The sequence below is a fragment of the Muntiacus reevesi genome, chromosome X (genome assembly GCF_963930625.1).
Source record: "Muntiacus reevesi chromosome X, mMunRee1.1, whole genome shotgun sequence".
NCBI lineage: Eukaryota > Metazoa > Chordata > Mammalia > Artiodactyla > Cervidae > Muntiacus > Muntiacus reevesi.
Window position 1 is genome coordinate 3607588 of NC_089271.1, and position 4726 is coordinate 3612313.

The following is a 4726-nucleotide window of genomic DNA, read 5'->3' on the forward strand; positions in this document are numbered from 1 at the left end:
GTACCCATGTGACATAATCAACATGTACTATCAACACAAGAGTACACACTGTTTTTGCATGCATGCCCAGTCATGTCTGACTCTTTGCGACCCCGTGGACTGTAGCCCACCAGGCTCCTCTGTCCATGGGATTTTCCAGGCAAGAATACTGGAGTGGGTTGCCATTGCCTTCTCTGACACACTGTTTCGGAGTACCACTAAGAAAGGTATTCAAATAAAATTGATATTCTGGACCATAAGGCATCTGTAGCTTTAAACAGTAGAAAATCATACAAGTATGTTTCTGATGCAAGGGAGGGAAATTTTTTCCTTTTTGCTTTCTAGGTTTCTTGGCTAATCTAAGAATTAAATCAGCATAAGAGGGGTTAATGGGAGAAACAAATTTAATTATGTGTGTAATTATGCATGTTAAGTTGGTTCAATGGTGTCCGACTCTTTGAGACCCCAGGGACTGTAGCCCACCAGGCTCCTCTGTCCATGGGATTCTCTGGGCAAGAATACTACAGTTGCCCTGCCCTCCTCCAGCAGATCTTCCCGGCCCAGGGATCGAACCTGCGTCTCCTGCAAGGTGGGTAGGCTCTTAACCCCTGGACCATCTGGGAAGCCCCCTGTATATCAGAGAGCTCCACAATGACATAAGACTCCCCACCCCATAGGGCAAAAGTAAGTCAGCTGAAGCATAAATGTTCTCCTGAGTTAAGAAATGAGATGGATGAAACTGGAGCCCATTATACAGAGTGAAGTAAGCCAGAAAGATAAAGACCATTACAGCATACTAACACATATATATGGAATTTAGAAAGATGGTAATGATAACCCTATATGCAAAACAGAAAAAGAGACACATGTACAGAACAGACTTTCGGACTCTGTGGGAGAAGGCGAGGGTGGGATGTTTCGAGAGAACAGGATCAGAACATGTATATTATCAAGAGTGAAACAGATCACCAGCCCAGGTTGGATGCGTGAGACAAGTGCTCGGGCCTGGTGCACTGGGAAGACCCAGAGGGATCGGGTGGAGAGGGCGGTGGGAGGGGGGACCGGGATGGGGAATACATGTAACTCCATGGCTGATTCATGTCAATGTATGACAAAAACCACTACAATATTGTAAAGTAATTAGCCTCCAACTAAAAAAAAAAAAAAAGAATAAATACCAAAAAAAAAAAAAAAAAGAAATGGGGAAGGGACTTGGGGCTTCAAAGTGGACAGGTGGGGTGGGGAGTAACTCACGGGATTAGAAAAATAACAGATGTTCTGTTAACTTCTAGGTCTGACCTGCCATGTAGATGGAACTTTCAGACAAAACAGTGTCTCTAGTATGGGACTTCACTGGTGGTTTAGTGGATAAGAATCCGCGTTGCGAGGCAAGGGACACCAGTTGGATCCCTGATCTGGAAAGATCCCACGTGCCATGGGGCAACAAAGCCTCTGTGCCCTAGAGCCCGCGAGCCACAAGAAAACCACTGCAATGAGGACCCTGCACAATGCCACTATGGAGTAGCCCCCGATCTCCGCAATTAGAGAAATCCCACGTCCACCAACAATAGACCCAGGACAGGCAAACCTAAATAAATAAAAATTTAAAATTTAAAAAAAAAGTTCTCTCTGGAAATAACTCTTTTTTCAGGGACAGGCTGCCTATCTAAAATCTCAATTCTTCTAGGCAGTGAGGCAGAGAGAAAAGATGTTTTTTTTTTTCCTGAGTCGGCTGTGTCTCGATCGCCTTCAGCTCGAAGCAACCCACATGCCATTTAGAATGGCAGAATCTGCTTCCCCTCAGTGATTGCAACAGTATTTAATTAGGATACAGCTGCAAACAAAATGCAATTACAAAGTTTAAAAAAGAAATATGTCTGGAAAACTCTTCATTACTTCGACATTAAGGAGCGCATTTCAGAGTCACCTATGAGTCAAGCGTGAGTTAAGGACATAGTCTCAGTGGAAGATAGAAGACGTTTTTAATTGAATGAGGATGGAAATAAAGTACATAAAAATTGGTGGGATGCATCCAAGGCAGTGCTTGCAGGGAAATTCGAAGCATTAAATGCTTACTTCGGAAAACAATAAAGATTATGGATGGATCATTGAAACTTCCACCAATACAGGCAGAAGAGAGAAATAAAAGGCAGAAGTCAATGCACTTGAAGGGGAAATTGGGGAAAAAAATTCATTAGACTTACAAACTCAATATTCAAAAAATGAAGATAATGGCATCCAGTCCCATCACTTCATGGCAAATAGATGGGGAAACAATGGAAAATTTGGGGCTCCAAAGTCAATGAAGATGGTGACCACAGACACAAAAGATGCTTGCTCCTTAGAAGAAAAGCTGTGACAAACCTGGACTGCATATTAAAAAGTAGAGACATCACTTTGCTGACAAAGGTGTGTATAGTCAAAGCTATGGTTCCTCCAGTAGTCAAGTATGGATGTGAGAGTTGGACTGTAAAGAAAGCTGAGCGCTGAAGAACTGATGCTTCTGAACCGTGGTTTTGGAGAAGACTCTTGAGAGTCCCTTGAACTGTAAGGAAATCAACCAAGTCAATCCTAAAGGAAATCAGTCCTCCATATTCACTGGAAGGACTGATGCTGAAGCTGAAGCTCCAATCCTTTGTCCACGTGACACAAAGAACTATTTAGAAAAGACCCTGATGCTGGAAAGATTGAAGGTGGGAGGAGAAGGGGACAACAGAGGATGAGATGGTTGGATGGCATCACTGACTCAATGGACATGAGTTTGAGCAAGCTCCAGAAGATGGTGAAGGACAGGGAAGCCTGGTGTGCTGCAGTCCATGGGGTTGCAAAGAATCAGACACAACTTATCAACTGAAAAATAACAGCAAGAAAGAAAAGCTGTTTTGCTGAAATGAATCACTAATGCAAATCTCTTTTCAAAGAAATAGAGATACAATAGAAATAAAAAATAACAAAAATTAACATCACTGAAGATACCCAATCATAGTATTAAGGAACGTTATCATCTATACTATACTAATGTATTAGAAAACTCTGATGATACCATTCAATACCTAAACCACCAATACCCATTCAAGAAGGAAAACATAACTTGAACCAGTTCAGTTCACTTCAGTTCAGTCGCTCAGTCGTGTCCGACTCTTTGCGACCTCATAGACTGCAGCACGCCAGGCTTCCCTGTCCATCACCAACTCCCAGAGTTTACTCAAACTCATGTCCATTGAGTCAGTGATGCCATCCAACCATCTCATCCTCTGTCGTCCCGTCTCCTCCTGTCCTCAATCTTTTCCAGCATCAGGGTCTTTTCAAATGATTCAGCTCTTTGCATCAGGTGGCCAAAGGATTGAAGTTTCAGTTTCAGCATCAGCCCATAATGAACATTCAGGACTGATCTCCTTTAGGATGGACTGGTTGGATCTCCTTGCAGTCCAAGTGACTCTCAAGAGTCTTCTCCAACACTACAGTTCAAAAGCATCAATTCTTCAGTGCTCAGCTTTCTTTATGGTCCAACTCTCCTCCATACATGACTACTGGAAAAACCATAGCTTTGACTAGACAGGTCATTGTTGCCAAAATAATGTCTCTGTTTTTTAATATGCTGTCTAGGTTGGTCATAGCTTTTCTTTCAAGGAGCAAGTGTCTTTTATTTTCATGGCTGCAGTCACTATCTGCAGTGATTTTGGAGCCCAAGAAAATAAAGTCTGTCACTGTTTCCATTGTTTTCCCATCTATTTGCCATGAAGTGATGGGACCAGATGCCATGATCTTAGTTTTCTGAATGTTGAGCTTTAAGCCAACTTTTTCCCTCTCCTCTTTCACTTTTCATCAAGAGGCTCTTTAGTTTGTCTTCACTTTCTGCCGTAAGGGTGGTGTCATCTGCATATCTGAGGTTATTTATATTTCTCCTGGCAATTTTGATTCCAGCTTGTGTTTCTTCCAGTCCAGCGTTTCTCATGATGTACTCCGCATATAAGTTAGGTAAGCAGGGTGACAATATACAGCCTTGACGTACTCCTTTTCTTATTTGGAACCAGTCTGTTGTTCCATGGCCAATTCTAACTGTTGCTTCCTGACCTTCATATAGGTTTTTGAAAAAGCAGGTCAGGTGGTCTGGTATTCCCATCTCTTTCAGAATTTTCCACAGTTTATTGTGATCCACACAGTCAAAGGCTTTGGCATAGTCAATAAAGCAGAAATAGATGTTTTTCTGGAACTCTCTTACTTTTTCGATGATCCAGCAGATGTTGGCAATTTGATCTCTGATTCCTCTGTCTTTTCTAAAACCAGCTTGAACATGTGGAAATTCATGGTTCACGTAACTGTGAAGATGGCTACAGAGGATGAAATGGTTGGATGGCGTCATCGACTCAATAGACATGAGTTTGAGCAAGCTTCGGGAGATGGTGAAGGACAGGGAAGCCTGGAGTGGTGCAATCCATGGGGTCACAAAGAGTTGGACACAACTTCGCGATTAGACAATAACAAGATGTTGAAAAAATAAGTTAAATGCCTTCATTAAAAAATACTGTATTGCTAGCGAATGTTAACCATCATCTAATAAGGCGGGGTTGCCACAAATCTTCATCTTATAACAACAAAAAATAAAATATCTGCAAAGCAAAATGAAGTGAGACACAATAAAAGGAGCTATGTCTATACTGCAAGTTCTATTCGGTGCAATGATCAGGAAAACAAATCTGAATACAAAGGTGACGGATTGGAAAGGAAGAACCTTGAATGCCTTGCT